The 21,955-nt window shown below is 35.8% G+C and overlaps 1 long non-coding RNA gene across 7 annotated transcripts in view; it reads left to right on the top strand.

The window, feature by feature from the left end:
- LOC115941089 (uncharacterized) overlaps positions 1-21,031 on the top strand; it is a 187,397-nt gene extending 166,366 nt beyond the window's left edge. For 5 of the 7 annotated variants that reach the window (XR_004075819.2, XR_014143241.1, XR_014143240.1 and 2 more), the window contains 2 exons: positions 11,787-11,850; positions 20,562-21,031. This is a non-coding gene — a long non-coding RNA (uncharacterized LOC115941089). Of the gene's footprint in view, positions 1-11,786; positions 11,851-18,360; positions 20,526-20,561 lie in introns of those variants that run through there. The other 2 variants (XR_014143242.1, XR_014143239.1) reach the window with 1 other exon arrangement.
- The last annotated feature ends 924 nt before the right edge of the window (positions 21,032-21,955 follow it).

Genomic DNA, 21,955 nt, shown 5'->3' with positions numbered 1-21,955 from the left:
TTTATATAAATATATAAATATATATATTATATATTTTATATATATTTATATATTTATACATATATTATATGTATAAATTTTATATATATATATTTATATATTATATATTATATATATTATTATATATTATATATTTATATTTATATTATATTTATATAGTTTATATATATTTTAGACTTGCCCTTTAAAGTAAAATGTTGTGGTTGTTCTTCTTTCAAGTGTTCTTTTGTTTTATGATTTAAAAATGCAAAAAGTAATAATTTCATTTTAGTTATTGGAAGTAGGGTTTAATTATAAAGCGATTCTTCCTTCCCTTTCACAGAAAAATGCATCAATAGAGTTTTCCATGTGGCTAAAGAAGACAGAGAGTACAAACAAGGTGGTGACTATTATTGTGGCAACACAACATTTGTATTTACCCATTTATTTTTCCACCAGATATTTTCAACATAGAATATTAAAAAGTTTGTGATTTTCTTTCTTGGTTTTATTTATAACACATTTACATGTGTTTAAATTTAACTCTGTGTTTTTCCACAGAGAACTGAATTGCTCTTTTTGTTGGCTATTAAAAATTGTTTTGAGAATTTCAAACACACTTTCTGTTGTAATCCTTGGAACTTTTAAAAACAATATATCTGGGAAGGGGTAGTTTCCTGATTACCTGATTCTGTAAGGGTATATAAACCTAGAATTCTGAGAAAAAAATTCCCAAATCTTGTGTTTTTCTCAACTCATCTTTCCTCATTGCTTGCTTTTAATTTTTAAAGTTCATTTCATAGCTTCAGTTCTGATTTTCATTTTATTTTTATTCAGCTTTGCCTGTTTTCTCCTTGTCCAAGTTTGTGTCCAGCCTGGCTTCTGGCTCTGGGCTGGGTGAGCCCTAGTGTAGTGGAAGGAACAGAGTCCTGAAGACGTGAACTTGTAACCTAGTTCCATTACTGCCTAATTGTGTCCACACGTGAGCTATTTAGTTATGCTGAAGCTTATGTGTCACGTGGACTAATAATAGTCAAATTACAGTGTGGTTTTGAGAATAGAATGGGGCTCTGTAGGTAAAACACCTGGAGAGTAAGTACTAGTTCTCTGTGCTTGATGCTGTGTTCTTCCCAACTACCCAGACCCTGACCTCCAACCCTGGCATCTTTATTTATCCGTTTCAGTGATACCAAAAGACACCATTCCTGATACTTAGCTGATTTTTAGATATTAAAAGGCTCTCAGTTCTCACATTGCAACTAACTTGTCCTGCATTTCCTTGTGGTAATTATTTTATTATCTACAATGTGAAGTTGACTTTAGTGGCAGTCACAGTCCTGATCTTATCTTTAGTTATTTATTTTCCTAGAGGTAGTAATCGAGTATTTCATGTTGAACTTCCAACATTTAATTGATGTACCAGAGTCATTATTCACTTTCTGTTATATTTGTTCAAATGACAGAAAATGGAGTTAGAAATTGAGAGAATAGTATTGATAATATTGATTGAGCAAATTCTTCAAAGAACATTATGTATATCCTACATACTGTATTAATTCCTAAATTATTAAGCTTTTATGTTTAATAATTATTATTGTTCTATAAAAATAATATTTTGCATGAAATGTAATAAGAGAGTCTAAAAATGAACACTTAGTTTGGGTTTATGGGGCAGTATTCTCTAAGAGTTATCATAATTAATTAATATTATGTTATTATTGTTAAATATGTTCAATAATTTTAATTTGCACTCTAATTCCTAGTTTCATTGTATATATATAATAGGTAAATGGGACTTCAGACACAAATTCAAATTAAAAATTCTGAAGCACTTACTTAAACATGCATCCCCACCCATGACACAGTATTCCTTAATTCATTATTGCTGTAGCCAACATCTTAAAAAACACTCACAGTTTAAATTTAGGGACTACATGAACTGCTTAATTTATGAGACCTGATTTTCATGAAAAGCACCTAAGATAATTCATAGTAATATACATTTTTTTTTCAAATAATGATAATGAGGAAGCATCACAAATTTTACCAATTGCAGCATACAAAGATAGACTTTCTCACCTGTTTTGTTTGGGAAGAAAAGAAAACATCAAAAGGAAAGAAAGCCAGATGAATACTTTTGTTGCAATTAGTGGTGATGCATGTAGTGAACTGCTAAGTATCCATGACTAATCGAGATAGACAGGGCTGTCCCTTGCTAATCACAGAAGATATTGGCCTGTCCATAGGAGAATGGAGTGATTATATCAAAAAGAACAGTCAGCTATTACCAGGGCAAACTCTGTCAGGAGTGTCTGTGAATGATAAGACAAAACGACAGAAATGAAATTAAAATCAGCATTAACTATCTTTAAATAAGAAGGCATTTTTATGTGCTCACGTATTACATTGAAAGATGCTTTGTTTTGTTCTTTTACAAAATGTATTTTTTTAAAGAAACACACTACTTTATTATAAACTCATGAAATTCATCGTCATAAAAATTTACCATAGTAATTGTTTCCTACAATATTGTAAAGCACTTAAAGCTTTATCATTATTTTATATTCTCTACAAAATCTCTAAGTGCTAATTATAGCCATCAAATCAAGTACAGAACAGAGGATGAAGCCAAATGAAGCAAGTGGGTTGAATTTTTGTGGTAAGGTAATGTAGTTCTGTTTGTTTTTGGTCTGCCATTATTTATGTAAACACATGATTAAGTCTTAGTTTATAATTAATAAATGATTATTTTCTACCAAATACAGGTTTAACTTTTTTTTTTAAATATTTTTTTTTATTTATTCATTTGAGAGAGACAAGAGAGTGAGTGAAAGAACAGCAGGGGGGAGCGTCAGAGGGAGAGGGAGAAGCAGACTCCCCGCTGAGTAGGGTGCCCAACACCAGAGCTTGATCCCAGGACCCTTGGATCATGACCTGAGCTGAAGGCAGACACTTAAACGACTGAGCCACCCAGGCGCCCCTACAGGTTTAACTTTTAAGTTTTGTTGTTGTTGTTGAGGCTTCTGTTTGAATATCATCTCTGAATTCAGCAAATATTTTTTTTTTAGGAATCAGCAGTTGGAAATTAACCTTTTGGTGGATTATCACTGAATCATCTCTGCTCTCTCATTATTATAGGCTTTCAAAAATTCCCCCTTTTCCAGCTCATTGGATAAATCTAACTAATCAAAGAATAACACAAAAATTCATAAAAGTTCAGTTTATAAAGAAATATATTTTCAAATTTCAGAGCTCTAATAACTGAATATATTTGGTGAAAGAATTATGTTGCAGTGAGTAAAAAAACAGAATTTTGGGGAATATTTTTTTTTTTACTCTTTTCTGTAGAATGCACAGAGTTACAGAATAACTTCAGTAGAAAAGAAAATACAAAGTCAATGCAAATAATATTGTCAATGCATGTATATACCAGATATTGTTGTAAATACTTTTATATATACTGAGTAACTGACCCCTCACATCAATACTGTGGTAGATTCTGTTTTTATCCTTGTTTTACACAGGTGGGAACTGAGACATAGGAGACTCAAGTACTTCAGATCACACAGTTCATATGATAGAACAAGAATTTAGGGGCACCTAGGTGGCTCAGTGGGTTAAGTGTCCAACTCTTGGTTTTGGTTCAGGTCATGGTCTCAGGGTCCTGAGATGGAGCCCTGCCTCAGGCTCTGCACTCAGTGCAGAGTCTGCTTGAGATTCTCTCCCTCTGCCCTGCCCCCTCCCCTACTCATTCGTGCACGTGCGCTCTCTCTCAAACAAATAAATAAAATCTTTAAAAAAAAAAAAAGAACAGGAATTTAAATCTATTCAGTCTGGCTTCACAGTCCATAAGTTTCATTACCGTAGTATTTTTCATTTCATGGTGAAGCAGATACAAAGTTGTGTGACAAGAACTTTGACTTGGTTGGGTTGATAAGCTTGATTTAGATTGCTATGGAATAAATAGAATAGGTATATCCTTGAATTTTTTTTTCTTTCAATGATTGCTGTAACTCAGCTCCAAAGAGAGAACTCTACAGACTAGGTATAAATTTTTGGTTGGCTGAACAACTTCAAGTCATATTAAGTCACAAGGGGATTAATATAAATTGAAAGCCTCAACGAGCTTGCACCAAAATTCTTTGAATGTTTACTTTAACTGACTTACTGCTTTTATTCAATTCTAAAACATTATAAATTTTAGAACAATTTCTGGGTATAGAGGGGGTTTAACTGAGATACTAGGAACTCATTGAATTTAAGACACAAGCAAATTTTGTAAATGAGAAAACACAGCTCTGCTAATCAATGAGTAGCACATCATTATAGTTTGTCAGTGAGTTGTTGACTCTCAGAGGGTTGTCCATGACGGTGACCAAATTCATTTTGGAGAAGGTAGGGCAAGATGAGTAATGTAAACTTTCCTGAGACTGGCTGCTGAAAACTTGATCTTATGAAAATTTATTTTTCCCATTTTTTTTCCATTTCCAGAGGGCACTTTTTCCCTCAACCTGAAGAAACCACCCTATCTTTCTGACTGTGCAGAATATGCTCTTGCTGGTACAGGTACTGGAGGTCTTGCTTTATAGGTGACCAATATCTTCTGACAGCATCTTCACCTTGCCTATCATAAGATCTGAGTCAGTGACCACAGTCTTCCTTAAGATGTTCTTCGATAGGCAACATTGCATTGTTATCTGAAAGTCCCAAATGGACCACGTCCTTCAAGTGAGGTCTTGCTAATCTTGGTGTTTCCTGAGCTGGCCACTAATACCACAAGACTATCCAATATAACCTGCCCTCACTCCCCCAGGGGAAATTGGGCAGAACTGCACTAAAAAATGCCTTTGACATAGCCCTATGCTTCTGGCTTTGGAGTTGCTGTATGTGGTTCTTTTATTCCCTAAAGAAACCTGAGACATATTTTAATTTCTCTGAAAAAGCCAATGTCTTTTAATCTCCTACACATTTTTTAAATGATGCTATTATCTTCCAAAAATTTAATGCTTCTTACTCTCCCTATTGGGGCTATAGGTGCCCTAGGTGCCCAGTGAGACCCTCCCGTTGCTCTTGGAGGCCACCTCCATGCATAAATAAAAGCCTGCTCCACAGTCTTCACCAAACTTTGTTCTTTTAATTAGATGTATACTCAGGGTTTCTAGACTCTGGGTTACATTTCACTTGACCTTCAGATGGTTTTTCTTCTTACTAACTTACTTGTACAAGCTAGATTATTTTTTCTAACTGAGACATGTTTCTGAGAACTTTTAATGTATTAATTAACCTAGTATGTTTAGCATCCATAGAAGTAATTACTACAACTACCAACATTTTACTGATGAATAAACTGAAATACAGAAGGGCTAGATAACTTACCCATCGTCATCAGCGGGCAATACAGCAGGTTTTGCATTCAGGCTGTTTGGGTATAGAGTTTACACAGTAAACCGACAGCTGTGCTGCTGTAGAGGGGGAAGGTGGATTTATATTGGGGTCATGGAATTGACATATTTCACTGCTGATGGTCCCAGTACCCTCTATGATTCCTATGTAGTAGAAGGTTCAGTAGGATGGAGGATTGTTAAAGAGATGTGAAGGGAGGGGCAGAACTTTGGTCAGACTTCCCTTTGGTGTGATTTTTCCTCTCATCAGAAAACCACAAACTATGCTATAAAATGACAGGGGAGCAAGGGAGTTGAGGATATCAAGGGAGAGTGGTTCAGGTAAGCAGACATCTAGGGTGAATAAAGAAGAGAAGCCTTGAGAGACTGTTGGAATGGAATAGCACAAAGTGAGATTTTTTTCTGCAAGTGAAGGATGGCATTTTGTTCATGTTTAGTTAGAGAGAGGTAGGTAAATCTTGGAGAATCCCAACGCTGTGGACAGTAGAGTCTGAGTTTTCTGATCCAGAAAGTCTGAGGATAAAGGAAATGGTAAAGGATGTATGTCTGGTTGGAATCTTGATGGGAGATGGATTTGTGAGAGGAAGAGTAATTTGTGATGCGGGCATCACATGGGGGGAAGCCAGGATTTAACCTCCAGGTTTCAGCCAGAATATAGGCATAGAACAGTTAGTTAGGCAATGGGGGTCCTTCGGATAAGTTTGTCAGGGACAGTACAATAATTCTACCATGGTGATCACGTGCTTTTCTGACAGAAGGACATTTCAGGCTTTTTGCTTGAAGTAACTTATCAATTAAATCTTCTCTGTTATTAGTTGTAGACTGTTATACATGTCTGATGAGACTGTGGTTGTTTATGACTTAAAATAGGTGGGAAAAGTGTGCAGTGATTCCTATGACAAGATTTTAAATGCAGAGAAAATTGTCAAGGCCAATTTGTTAATAGGCTTCTCTTATTTATTTATTTATTTATTTATTTATTTATTTATTTATATTATGTTATGTTAATCACCATACATTACATCATTAGTTTTTGATGTAGTGTTCCATGATTCATTGTTTGCGTATAACATCCAGTGCTCCATGCAGAACGTGCCCTCTTTAATACCATCACCAGGCTTCTCTTTTTATTGCTTGTAAATTTTTCTGCCAAAATCAAGGGCTGAAAGAGGAGTTTTGTTCTCTGTAGATGGTATTCCTACACTTGTATTACTTCAACAACATTCTCCCTATTTCTTTATAGCTTAAAAGCTCCCTGGATATATTATAAGAATCACTGGGCACAAGGTATATAAAATAGTTATGCAAAATAGCTATAAAGCCCAGGATGTTCTCAGGTTCAGTTCATTTGCTTCACTACCAACAGACTCGTTTTGGTACCAATCAGAGTTTTGGTCTCCTACTCCTTAAATATATCGCAAATCCTTCTATTTCTCCCCATCTCCATTATTGCCCCTTTGCTCAGGCCACATCATCCTTTGTCTGCAATGCTACAGTAGCTTCCTAACTGATCTTCACCTTATCCGTCCTCCTAATCATTCTCCACACTACAGCTAATGGCATCTTTCTAATGCAGAAGTGCAGTATCTCTCTTGAAAGTCTTTCAACTCTTCCCTATTTTGCTTAGTAAAAAAGTCCAGGGTTGGGGCACCTGGGTGGCTCAGTCGTTAAGCATCTGTCTTCAGCTCAGGTCATGATCCCAGGGTCCTGGGATCGAGCCCCGCATCAGGCTCCCTGCTCCGCGGGAAGCCTGCTTCTCCCTCTCCCCCTGCTTGTGTTCCCTCTCTCGCTGTGTCTTTCTCTGTCAAATAAATAAAAAATCGTTAAAAAAAAAAAAGTCCAGGGTCTTTTTCGATCTCCTTCTTAATCTCTCTAGTCTTCTATCTCAGTACAAGTGTCTTTGGTTCTAGAACTTTGATTAGAAAACGGTTCTGCCTCTCATTCCTCTCCTGTTCCTGCCACCTGGTTGATTCCTAATTCCTCTTTCAAATTTGGTTTGGATGTCACTCCCTATAGGAAGACTTGTTCCTTTTAGATTAATTAGGTTTTCCTGCTTTGTGTTCTCAAGCATCCTGTACTTATTTGTTTTATTTAAACTGTTCAAAAGATCTTGAAATCACCTGCTTCTTTCAACAGAGTATAAGATCCTTGAGGTCAATGTCCACATCTTTTTCATGGTTGTATCTCTGGTGTGAAACACAATGGTTGGCACAGAGTAGGTGACCATATGTTTCTGGAAATTGAATGTAATTTGATATTACTCCAGAGCAATCTTTCTCAGGTCTCTTGAATAAAGAAGACATACAACATCTATTTCAGATGGTTTTCTAGACATAAAGGCTGGGTTTATTCTGAAATAACTTGGAGGGTGTCTGATATATTAAGCTGATTTTTGTGTCCCCCTCAATCAAAAATTTTCCTGATCTAGGTCTTCAGAGCCATTCTACCTATTTTAAATGTCTATAGTGGGTTTCTCACTCACTCAGAAATGTTCCTGAGCCAGCTCTCCAGAGATACTCAGCCTATCTTTAAACCATCTTTCTCTTGCTTTTAGCTCCCCTTATCTTTTGTTTTCACCTTCTGATTCTTTATGCTTTCCTCTTGCTGACACAGCCACATCCATATAGATGGAAACTTTTTCTCTAAATAGTGCTCTGTTTTGGCCAAAATCTGGGCCATCAAAAATTCCATGTATAAATCCCCTAGGTAACATATACAAACAGATATAAATGAAAAGAGTTTATGCAAATACATATATACTTGAGGAGGGACGTGTAATCTCAGGATTGGCACTTGTAGAAGAAATCATATATGATTAGGCAGTACGCATTACAGGCAGAAATAGTGGGAAGTCTACAGCTGCCATTTCAGAATATCATAAAATTTAACAACTATTCCAAAACATAAATGCATTTTTACCAATGGTAAGTCAGATTCAAAGCAAATGATTGCAAAGTCTCAAATATGTTTTTATTTTAAACACCGATTTAACAAGTTTTTAAAAAACAAAATTATGTAGGTTCTGTACACACTGATTCATAGACAGGTCTTATGTAGACTTAGTTGTAATTGAGACAAGTAAAAAGTAAGGTTAAATAAAATTATCATTTTATACAGGTTTTTTTTTCATCTGTAGTATTGGTATTTTCTTTATTTCTCCCAAGACAGCCCTTGGGTAAGTGACATTTCAAGATGCCACCAGAAGATGCATAACAGCATCTGATTACTTTGGGGTTAATCGTTAGCAACATGGTTGTACTAGTGACATTGTTTATAGTGTTCAATTAAATGCCAATTTAATGACACTCCACATTTAAACAGCACTGCTGAGCTCTTATGTAGTTCCCAGCCCAGAGGATTGACCAGCTGTCCACCCTTGTTGACCCCATGCCTTTCTTTCTATCTTTCAAGGATGCAGGTAATTGCTAGTACTGAAGGAGACTCAAACAAGCTATTTTCTGGCTATATTCATGATGCCTTTCTTAATAGGAAATGAATTGGCACTCTTCGTAGTGCCAAATATCCAACAGGAAAGTGGGCTTGGGTATTTATGTGGTAGGAATTTTGTTTCATGAAGCCTTGGCTGGATATTCCACTCTAGATTTACAGCTTTTCATCATACCTTGGATTTTGAGGGGAATGATGGCTGCATTACTATTAACTAAGCAGCTGCAGGATTATCTCTTCCACCCCACCAATTCACCTGGGCTTTTGGAAATAGGTTTTCAGACCCAAAAAGTATTCCCGTTCCAAGGGTGAGAGTGAATAAACCGAACTAGCGCTAATATTCAGCTGCAATGAGACTGTCAGGTCCTGATAATTTGCATCCAAAGAAACCAATTTGAACCAAAGTGCTGCTACTGAAATGTGTCTTTTACTAATAGACTCCTATAAATATACGATGTTTTGTTCATTCAAATATCCTCAGGTGAAAGAAAATAAAGTTAAGGTCATTTTCACCCCACAGCTTCACTAACCGCTTGTTCAGATATATTTTAGAGAGATGACCTCCAACAGGAATGTATATTGAAGATATCCATCCCATCCCCCTCCTTATCCCTTTAAACAAATATAGCAGACAAGGAGTGCCTGGGTGGCTCAGTGGTGAAACATCTGCCTTCAGCTCAGGTCATGATCCTAGGGTCCTGGGACTGAGCCTTTGTAGGGCTCCCTGCTTGGCAGGGAGCCTGCTTCTCCCTCTGCCCCTCCCCCCCCTTCTCCTGCTTTCTCTCATGATCTCTCTCTCTTTCACTCTCTCTCTCTCAAATAAATGAATAAATAAAATATTTAAAAAAATATATAGCAGACAAGAGCTTACATATGCCATGCCTGCAGTGTTTTCTAATGATATAGATATGCAAGAGATAGTCTCAGAGGACTTCACAGTCCAGTGGGAAAGACAGAAATAAACAGAAAAGTATAACGTAGTGTGAATATGACTATGATGAAAGTGGTATTGCACCGGGCAATAAGAAGGAGGAAGACATTATTATTTTTAAAAAATTCTTTTATTTATTTATTTGGGAGAGAGAGAGAGAGAGAGCAGGAACTGGCAGGAGAAGGAGAAGCAGGTTCCCGGCTGAGCAGGGAGCCTGATGCAGGGCTCGATCCCAGGACGCAGGGATCATGACCTGAGCCAAAGTCAGATGCTTAACTGACTAAGCCACCCAGGAGCCCTAGAGGGAGACATTCTTGTCAAAAGAATATAGGGAAAAAAAAGAATTAAAGAAAACACATACAGAAAAAAATGGGTTGAATCACCAATCTGAGGTGATTTCAGCTTTTGGTCCATATAGCTATATTGTCAACTTCTAGAATATAAGGTTGTTTTTTTTTTTTAAAGATTTTATTTATTTATTTGAGAGAGAGAGAGAGACAGTGAGAGAGGGAACACAAGCAGGGCCTGCTGCTCCCTCTGCTTGTGCTCGTGCTCTCTCTCTCTCTGTGTCAAATAAATAAATAAATAAAATCTTTTAAAAAAAAGTCTCATAAAAAAAGAATATGTATTTGTATGAAGAATGTATACCTATATCTATAGATCTATACTTAGCTATAGTTACAGCTATATATGGAGCAACAGAAAGAGAGAGAAAGAAGGAAAGAGTCATATTATATATCAGATATTAATACTACAGGAAACTGTTCAAGGAATCCTATTTTATAGCAAACCACATTTGAGAAATACTGTTTTAACTATATTATAAAAAGAAGCAAACTATACTTCAACACACTGGTTTACCAAGGCTACGCCTTTGTTTTCTATCACTTCTAGCTATTCAAGTGAGAATTTAATGAAATGTTTCTTACTTGAATAAATAATCTGATAAAATGAGATCAGTGATGGCTAGTGCCTGGAGGAGACTGTCTTTGGTGATTGATGACTCTGTGAATGCCATGCTGAATCTTATTTTACATTATATTCCAACCCGTAAGTAGTGTTTGATCTTAAGCAAAGCCAATCTGAATCAGAAGATTGAATCAAAATTTTGAGGATGGAACATCATAATCTGGTTATTTTTCCTCTAGGATTTCAAGTCAATCATTAGAGTTAATAATATTTCTTAATTTGTGAAACATTGTCATGATAACTCTATGGAAAATTTCTTCCTTGTTTAATTTAATTTTATTCTAATTCCTATTTCCTATTCCTTTTTTGGTGATCATTTAATGAGGTCAATTTAGTTCTTTGAATACACATGGATCCTTGAAGTCTGCCCAGTGTTTTTGATGCTACTATACTTATATGTTTTTGTTAAGTACATTTTATAATATAAGTAATACTGTGCTGTAACATTATCCTCTTTATCCTTTCTTACTTGTTTCACTCAACACTAGTTTTTAGATGTATCCGTATGTACTTCATTTACTTGAATTGATCCACCGTTCCCATCATGGATAGCCTAGAATGTGATTTTTGTATCTTGAGTATTTACGTACTTAATTTCACTAAATGTTGTCACACTGTTCTTCAAGAGGTCTGGGACTATTTGCACTCCCACCAGAAGAGCATGGTGGATTTCATCAGCATAATATTTACCAAAGAAGGATTTTTAATAGAAAACCTGTGCAAATTTCTGTAGAAGTAAATCTCTATAGTGCATGTTGTATGATATATAATTTAAGCAAAGCAATCTGGTATATCTTGTGTTAAAGAGATGCTCAGTAAATACTTTTTGAATAAATTGAATGAAGTGCAGTTGACTTGTGGCTCTGACACTTAAGAGTTGTGTCCCTTGGACAAATTAATGAATTTCTTAGTTCTCTGATCTGTTAAGTAGACCTAATAATACACATTTATTAGATTGTGAGAAAGATTATATGAAATAGTGTTTGAAAAGATTTAGCGAAATATTCAAAAATAATAAAGATTATTTTTGTTATTATTTTCTTCTATTTATTATTTAGTGGTGCCATGGAGGTTCATACATAACTGCAAAGCAGTGACATTAAGCAAGTTTTGAAAGTGAAGGTAAGCTTACACAAATCTATCATCTCTATTACCATATTCCCAGTAGAACACCCTTAGTGTTTAAATACTTAAACTTCACCAAGTGCATGTAACTCTCAATACCTTTTGAAGCTGATGTTTTACAGAGGAAATTTCATATTCACATGTGGAAGGCAAAATACAACCATGTTTAGAAAACAAGGTGCATGAAAGCGCTTCAGTTACATTTCAAATACAATTAGGAAACCATGACAATCCCATCAAATATTTTGAAAAGGGAAGCATGTGTCAATAAAAGACACACACATGTATTAGAGATATTTCTGGCTATAAGAGCCAATATCACACTTACTGCAAACCATTCTCTACCCACGTACTTTGTCCTAAAGGTGTTTCCGGAGTGCCCTGCAAAGTCAACCCTTATTTTAAACTAGATTCACATGAGTCTTCCTAAAATCAAGAAAGTATCAAAGAAGGTATCTATAAAAAAGAAAATAAGTAAATGAAAAAACATAGTATAGTGGGAAAGATGTTGCTATACACAAAGGCAACTCTTTGTCCTATCTGTATCAATTGTTTGGTAATCAGGAAACAAAGTTTTAATCATTTTATTCCCTAGCATGTTCATATAACAGTTTTCTGTGTTTTATCTACATTTAAGAAATAGGTGTTTTACTAGAGTGATCTAAGTAAGAGCTATGGCTTATAATATTTGAGAGGAGTCTTCTTTAAAAGAATACACAATTATCCTACATTTATTAATGTTATAAGCATTTATTGCTAAGCTTTCTTCCAAGATCTTGAAAGGTGCTCATTCAAGCAAGGAGCTCTCAAGGTTAAGCTTCATCAGCTTTATAATAAATCAACCTTGGAATTTGAGATTATTGTGTAATGCATCATAATCTCTCCCTTTTCACATAATAGGAAATAGGTACCAGTTAGCATTTTGGCACAGAACATCTGATTTTCAGGAATGTGTAACTGACTGATATGAAATATAAGATTCCTGTTTTAAGGCAAACTATGAAGAAAAAAATACAATAAATTAAATGAGAAGAAAAAAAGTCAAGCAATTGTAGCCAAAAGTTCCTCTTTAGTTATTACTTGATGCAGTAAATCTCTACCAATTTTCTTTTTTTTTTTTAAAGATTTTATTTATTTATTTGACAGAGAGAGAGACAGCGAGAGGGAACACAAGCAGGGGGAGTGGGAGAGGGAGAAGCAGGCTTCCCGCCGAGCAGGGAACCCGATGCGGGGCTCGATCCCAGAACCCTGGGATCATGACCTGAGCCGAAGGCAGACGCTTAACGACTGAGCCACCCAGGCGCCCCCAATTTTCTTTTTATTTGGACTCATTTGCTATTACTAAATGTATCAGCTCTTAGATTCTCAATTTAATAGAACTGATTGCACTTGTAAGCAACAATTACAGGTGATTTTATTTTTAGTTCCCATTTCCTTAAAATACAGTGTGTGGAGTTATTTGTTTCCATGCCCCTGATGAAAACTTATGCAGATTCCATGAATTTTCTTGTCTTTCTTAGGCAATAAAAGTTCTCTAGTTCCTCTGAATCACAACTCAAAAGTTAAAATGTCCAGTCCTACGTAAAATAAAAATTTTCAAAATATATAAAGAACTCACCCAACTCAATATCAAAAAAGCAAGCGATCCAATTATAAATGGGCAGAGGACTTGAATAGACATTTCTTCAAAGAAGATATACAGATTGCCAGCAGACACATTAAAATGCTCAGTATCACTCATCATCAGGGATATACAAATCAAAACCACAGGGAGATACCACCTCACACCTGTCAGAATGGTTATTATCTAAAAGACAAGAAATAACAAGTGATGGTGTGGATTCGGAGAAAAGGGAACACTTATGTACTCTTGGTGGGAATGCAAACTGGTGCAGCCACTATGCAAAACAGTGTGGTGGTTCCTCAAAAAAAAAATTAAAAATAGAACTATAATATAATCCAGCAAATTCTACTTTTGGGTATTTCAACCAACGAAAAAAACACTAATTTAAAAGATATATGCACTCCTGTTTTCACTGCAACATTATTTACAATTGCCAAGATACGGAAGCACCCTGAAGTATCCATTGTGGATGGATGAGTGGATGAAGAAGATGTGATATATATCAGAGTATTACTAGCTATAAAAAGAATGAAATCTTACCATTTGTGACCAACATGGATGGACATATTTTAAGTGAAATAAGTCATACAGAGAAGGACAAATACCATTTAATTTCACTTATCTGTGGAATCTAAAAAACAAAACAAATTAACAAGCAAAACAACACAGAAACACACTCATAGATACAGAGAACAATCTGGTGATTGCCAGAGGGGAGAGGTGAAAGATGGACGAAATAGGGAAAAAAGACTAAAGGGTGAATTAAGGGTACACACTTACAGTTATAAAATAAATAAGACACGGAGATGCAATGTACAGCGTGGGGAATATAGTTAATAATACTGTTAACAACTTCGTATGGTGACAGATGGTAGCTTGATTTATGGTGGTTCATCACTTCATAAGGTATATAAATGTCAAATCACTATGTTATACACCTGAAACTAACATAATATTATATGCCAACTATACTTCAATAATTTTTAAAAAAAATTTTAAAGGTGAGTTCCAGTTTATCTTCTCCTTTCTCACCTAGTACTCCTCTACTCCTTTTCCCCATCTCACCATGGATATTTTCTGATGTCTTTCAAAATTCGAGCATGGGGCAGATGAATAGATAGAGGAGGAAGAAATGTTCTGAACCAACTGGTACTAGTGTGATGACCTGGTAATGACTCTTTTTCCTTCTGTCCCTGACATTTTTCCAGCTGCATTTCTTTGAACAAAGTAATCGAATCTCTCTCCCACTTACTGCTTTTTAATCCTTATGCATCTCTCAACCCCTTTTTTCTCTAGCTTTTTTGTCCAGAGAAGCTGTATCAAACAGGACCAAAGATGACCCCATGCTACCTCTACAGGATGGTTCATGGGAAACAATCATATATAGTCTTCACCCCAACAGACTCTGCCTCCTCACCATTGCACCTCTTGTGATCTGCTCTAAAGCAGTAACTCAGCCCATCCTTTGTCCTATATATTTCCTAGGCAAAAAAGCCAGAAACCAGACAACAGCCTCCTGAAACTATAAAGGCACATTTAAGGTTCTCCTAATGACAAAGAATGAAGAACCCTCCATCCCTCCCCCTTAGGGGGTTATGGGGAGAGGACTCATGAACAAATAACCACTCACTACAAGCAAAAATTTCCTTCCCTTGTATTTATATTACCAATGTAGGTAAATGGTTTTAGAAGTTAGTTGTTTTGTTTCCTACCATCTTCTGTGAAATACATTTATCCTGATTGAAAACTCACTTGAAATCTATTTTGTCTTAGTACTTTATTTTTTAAAAAAGTACTGTCTTAGGAAGAAATGAAACAATTTTTGCAAACCTAAATATTTTCAGCATAGCATCTTCTCGTATTTATATGGTAATTAAATAAGATATAGTATTTGCAGTGGTTCTTATTGAATTTATATCATGGTATACTTAGTCATCTCTTTAAAATGGCATTAAATGTTTTAGTTTGTAATGTCCTTATTTTTCCTTAACTGGTGTTAATAGTAGTTATATGATATTATGATATGATATTATGAGACTAGCATAATATGATCTATGCCATTGATATTTAGCCCTAATCTGAAATAAAAAGGCAAAAATGCCTCAGGGAGAGATACTGATCCTTTAACTTAAGGGACATACAAGATTTAAACATTTCATCCAGTTTTGTTTGTATTTTTCCTGTTAGAAAAATAAAGATAACCACTTTGCCCTAGTATAAAGAAAATATAAGTATGTCTTAAGGACAGTTGCATCAAATATTTTGAATGACATGATTCTGGGATCTTAAATGTGTGTGTGTGTGTGTGTACTTAAGACCCCCTTCTAGAATACTGTATCAGAAGGGTTGAGAAGCTAAAGGAAATAAATTGACAATTGACAATCCTAAAAAAATTAAAAGGAGGGGGTAAGAATTGAAGACTGGATTTTGGGTAACATGAGAAGATATTTTTTACTGCTCAAAATTTATTAGGATCTACTACTTCTTTGACAGAAACTATAAATAAAGTTGCTTTGTAAATTGTTTATTCTCTTTGTGTAGGTTAACACTGAAATTTTAAATAGTTGTATAAGTATAGATTAGAAAAGGTTTACAAAAATAAAAATACAAACATATTATTTCCCAGAAAGAAAGAAATATTTTTATACAGCAGCAATTCTTTTTTTCCAGTGTATTCTCCCTAATACAGTAAATGTCGAATAAATGAAGTTTCATTTTTTTAAATATCAGCTATTTATTTTTATTAACTTTAGAACAGATGGCAGTTTTAGTAATAGTAGAATTATGATGGCAATTTCTGTTTTCAAATGAATCTTTCAGTAGTAAAATAAAAAAAAAAAAATTCAGACTCAGGGCCTGGACGGATCAGGTAAAAACGCTACAGGTTTAGAACTTAACCACCTGCTATTAAAGGTGCTTTTAATTCTGATTCTGATGTAGAGCTTTCATATAGTTACAGAGCTTCCGGTGGAATTAGGTCCATGCTATCTATACCCTGCTAATGAGTCCTACTTTGCCTAAGTCATGTTTATAGTGTGCGAAAATCTTTTTCTTTTAAAGATTTTCCAATGGTAGTGTCTGCTGTGCTGTGTGAGAAATGAAAATCTTTAACAAAATAAAAAAAAAAATCAAGTTTGGTACCTGCTTAAGTGGTTGTTTCACATTATGTTGACACCTCAAACTTAACTCTTCCGTTGAGCACACTTCCTGACTTTCCTGTTGGTCCTTGGGTAAGATGCATGTAACACAACACAGAGATACAAGTAATATACTTGCTTATTTATTTGAGGATTTCCCTCAATTAATGCTGTGTAGAATTATAATAATCCAACTTGATGATGTTTGTATTGACATTTGGATGAGTATGACTGATAAATCCCACTCGCTTCCTCTCCAAGATCACTGCTTAGCATTCTTTTAATTCACTGGTGTGATAACATTTACAGAGTCAGGGTTATCTGAAATAAGGATAATGGTAAAAGATTGAGACTCTAAAGTTCAACTATGAAATTTAGATTTAGAGAGAATATTAATTTGGGGGTCGTTTAAGATAATTTTGCCTTTTACCAGTAAAAAAATTGAGGTGGGGCAGATAGAACCAATAAGTGATGGTGTTAGGATAACTGTGAGTGAATATCACCGAACACAGACATCCCACCCGCCACTAATCCAGGGCTCTGTCAGCCACGCTGAATCCAAGCATGAAGAGATAAGACAGAAATATGCTTTCCAATCTTAAGTCATCTGAAATTTACTTAAAACAAGCATAAACTAATAAGCTACACTGCCTTAGGTCTGCTACTTTCATTCTTATCCATCAATAACACTTCACACATAGTAAATGCTTGATAAATATTTGTTGAAATGAATTAAATTTATTCAAGGATAAATATAGTGTAACACATCTTTCTAAGGCTTCACCACATTAATATCAACTCATGAATTTTACTAGCTCTGAGGTTCTACCTATTCAGTAGCAGTATCTGCCCTTCACTGAAGACTGTTAATTCTGAAATACCCCAAAGCTAGTGGTCTCTCATGTGCAAAAAAAAAAAAAAATCACCTTTTGCTGTTTTGCTCTGAGGCCAGGAGCCCCATTTATATCTCTGTTGACTGTACCTGTTATTTGAATATTGTTCCAAAGGACAATGACATACGGCAAGAGTGGCTGCCCTGCCCTATCAAATGCCCAAGATGTTCTACAATAAGGGATGGAAATGGGGAAAAAGACTTTCTCCTCGCATTTCCATAATTCTCCTCTCCTGGGGGCCGGTAGCTCGCCTGCTAGGTCCTTCAAATTGGAAAGTGGAGGAGCCAATCTTTAAAGGTAGTCTGGCTCTGGTACCTGGGTGGCTCAGTCGTTAAGCATCTGCCTTTGGCTCAGGTCATGGTCCCGGGGTCCTGGGATCAAGCCCCGCATCGGGCTCCCTGCTCGGCGGGAAGCCTGCTTCTCCCTCTCCCACTCCCCTCTGCTTGTGTTCCCTCTCTCCCTGTGTCTCTCTCTGTCAAATAAATAAATAAATCTTAAAAAAAAAAAAAAAAAAGATTATCCAAAGGAAGTCACAAGGCTCAGTCCAAAGTTCTCAGGGTAAGGATGGCTATCTCCCCTACCCTATGGGGAAGCACCACTGCAGAGTTAGGATACAAAAGGTTTGGATGTAATCCTATTACAGGGAGGGGTGAAAAAATGGAACAATAATTCATTTTACTGCAATTGGGAATAATGGCAATGACAACGGTGATAGTGATGATGATGATAATATGAGCAGATTTTCTTTTTTCCTTAATTTTTAGTATTAAGCTATATTCACCCTGAGATTTTATCCTTAATGTTAAAAGTCTAATAAGTCAGACTTACAGAATTATTTTCTTTTTCTTCCTAGGAACAATTAAAGAGCATTTTGGGGGAAAAAAATTTCTTCTAAGTGAAGAGAGAAGGGCATAGAGATACTGTGTCAAAGAGGACACAGGACTTTGAGATGTTCTTTGAAAGTGTGTCCCCCAGTCAACATCTTGCCTAGCTCCCATGATCTTATACTTGAGTATTAGAAAGAAAGAACTGTGATCCCAAATGTGTAAGTTTAGAAGAGACTCTAAAAACTTGTTTTAAAATATGGGCTGCAGTATTTTGTTGGTTTGCTAACAAGGATATGTCACACCTTGAATGAAGATTTCTTCCTCCCACTTTGCGGGCGCTCCCGAAACCCAGCAGTCTGAGAATGAAGTAGAAACCGGAAGCATGTGAGCCAGAAGGAGGAGAGGACATTGTGGCTCAACCATCAGGGGCATGAGCGGGAAATCCCATTTTGAGGTGTGATGCCTTCATGAGACGAATAGCGGAGGCAGGAAAGAGGTAGTCTCCCTGGTATTGTGACAGAACTGGTTCTAGGACATCCGCAGACATAGTAGCTGAGAAGCAAATTCAGAGGAGGAATTTTCCTGCTACTGCAGGCTCTTTTCTTCCAAGCCAGTGTTTTGGGAGGGATTGCAGCTTATGTTGTTGTTGCTATTATTAAGTACCGTTACTTTTCATATATTAGTGTTTTACCTTCAATGTTGCACGGGAAGAGTGAACTCTGACAAATCTTTTGTTCATGAAAGGAATATGGTTACCCAGTGAAATTCCCTTTGCTTAGGTGGAAATAAAACAAAATTGGTTCTATCTTAGGGAAACAGGATGAATGATAGCTTATCAGATCAATGAAAAATTGTTGCCGTTGGATAAGAATACGCCCGGTGGACAAAAATTTGCTTGGCATTTCTAAGTTTTTATGTTTCATAATATGCTACACAAGGGCTAGAATTTATTTATTGCTATCAAGTTAGAAGAAAATAAAAGTTACCCCATCAGTACCATAGAATTGTATTCCAATACTTTTTATCACCTGAGGGACATTCCACAGGCTGTGAAATTCTCAATAAAACTGTAAACCTCATTGAATTATCTCACACTGGGTTGAATATCAATAAAACAACAATTTCATTGACAAGTACTGGCCAGCAAAAATGGGAATCACATTGATTTACATTATCATAGTTTAATATCTTTTAGCAGACATTGTCCCTTAGGTTTAGCCCTCAAATAACTTTCTTCTATCTTTCAACTTACCCTTTCTGTGGGACTTTCTTTCTTGGGAATCTCATCTATTCTCATGCTGTAAGCATCAATGAATCCTGAAATTGTATTTCTAGACCTGCATTTCAGTCTCCTTGATGATCTACCTTGGAAAACCCTACAAGGAACTGAGACTGGGCAGGTTAAAAAAACAAATCCATTCATTTCCTCTCCTCAGTGTTTTCCACAATGTGCTATTCCTCTGGACTTTCTCATTTCTGTAAATAAGTCTAGTGTATTAAGGCCAGAGCTATTATCCTTCTCCCATTTTCTTTATATTTAATCAATTCAAATTCTATGTCTACCATGTGTCAATATTTTATCCCCACATTTCCATTTTAAGTCCATTTCCTCTACTGTAGAGCCTCCTAATTCCCGAATTCTTTGAAAAATTCTTCCAAATGCAATTTTCAGGTTTACTTCTTTTGCCTTCTTAATTCATCCATAATAACCCACTGTTGATTAATCTTAAGATGGAGTCCTTCTGCTACTTCAAACTTTTATCTCTGGGTTTCACTTCAAATGCCATTAACTCCATTAGGATTTTTTTTCTGGTGTCATAAACATATACAGTCTCTTGGTTATGTGAATTTTCTTGTAAATATTGCCCCTCAAATACTGTCATCAATGATTAATCCTTTTTAAAATGTGATCAGTTTTGTGTTTGTTCTTCTACTTTTGCCCACCAGGCAAAAAAAGTGTCTCCTACTGCTGAGAATGATGAGTTACTCACCTTTCTAACCCAGGTTGTAATTTGTACATAAAAGATGAACAGGAAATGCTACTAAATTTAATCAGCAACTTGACTCAGGCCCTGTGAATTCGCAGTTTATTTTGTAGCAAAAACAAATATCATAATTTTCTTCCAATGGTCATGCTGTTGAAGAATTTAATCTAGAGTCACATCAATACCCAAGGACACAAATGCTCACTAATACCTATTGTTATTCTTTTGCTTTGATTTATTAGAAAGCATTTCCACCGCCCGACCTGAGGAAGACATTAATGTCCTCTGTTTGACACAGGGGCCTGTTAAAAATATTGGAGGTTGTTCTCACTCGCTGAAGCACTGGAATATTGGATCAGAAGTTCTTGCCATTGACACACTGGTGTGAGTGCCTTCCACAGAGCAGATGTTACATATCTTTCCGGTGAATTAATCTGGATGCCTATTGATATTGAAAATGGTGTATTTTTGGTAAAATTAACTGAGACATTTCAGTTTGTCTTAAAATTCAGTAAAACCTTGATTTGCAGTTAAAAACAGAGAGAGATGTAATTTATATGCTCAGTAATTCTTTAAGTAGCCTCCGCGTTTACTGATTTCTACTTCTCTTTATGACCAAGTCTAAACCAACTTGTACTGTTTCTCCGATGATAGTTAGATTTGAACATGTGTTGAATCTTGCAAGTTTCTCTGCTATGAAAATAAACATAAGTATGGCTCATTTGAGATGATCGCTTATATTTTCTTGGCTATTTGGGGGGGTTACATGATCCTAATAGTACATGCTCTCCCTTAGCTTCTGTTTCATGAATTGACATTAAATAAACCATGAAACCCTGGTGGTAAAATAGACAATTCAACAATTAAAGAGACAGAAAATGAGGATAGTATACTTACTTTAACACTGCCTCCATTATTCTAAACCTCTTAACAGCAGTAATAAAATATTTTAGCAAGAGTTTCCAGATGCAGTAGGAATTTAATTTTCTTCTTGGCAAGGCGAACTTGTTCATAACTCACCAGAGAAGACTGGGCTTATAAGTTATTCAGTTCTTCTTATTGTGATAAAATTGGGGCACAGAGTAATCTATTTTTTTTTCAATGTGGTGGATACACATAAAGCTAAATACTTGAAGTAAAAATTAATATGTGTGAGTTATAAATTGTTACTTTGGGAAATACAAAGGCTTGGTAGTTTCAATATTACAGATCTGAGTATCTTTCTCTGCACTCTCATCATGTAAAAGGTTTTGCTGATGGTTTTGTGTAAGTGAGCAGTGTGTGGACAGGTATGCTGGAGAAGAGGAAGCAACTTTTATCTGTTCTACAGTCACACTCCACCCCCCTTACATGTGGGATGGGCTTTTCAGGAAATCACCCTACATCTTTGCTTTACTGACTGTGGAAGCCCCGTTAGCTATTTGTTGCAGGGAATTTGGAAGGTATGGACCACATTGTCCTTAAAGAACTGTTTTGGCCTAATTTTGTCCAATTTCAGTCACAGACCTGCAGCAGATATTTGAGAAACATAGTTTCCTTATAGCCATTTCCATTGACTCAAGTTTAGTGTGAGCAGTGCTGCTGTACATGCAGAGTTTAATTATGTTTTTTTTTAATGCTTTTTTTCTTACTATTA

This window comes from Leptonychotes weddellii, chromosome 2 (assembly GCF_054177405.1).
Source record: "Leptonychotes weddellii isolate Sample4059 chromosome 2, ASM5417740v2, whole genome shotgun sequence".
NCBI classification, from domain to species: Eukaryota; Metazoa; Chordata; class Mammalia; order Carnivora; family Phocidae; genus Leptonychotes; species Leptonychotes weddellii.
This window is presented reverse-complemented; position numbering and strand designations above follow the sequence as displayed.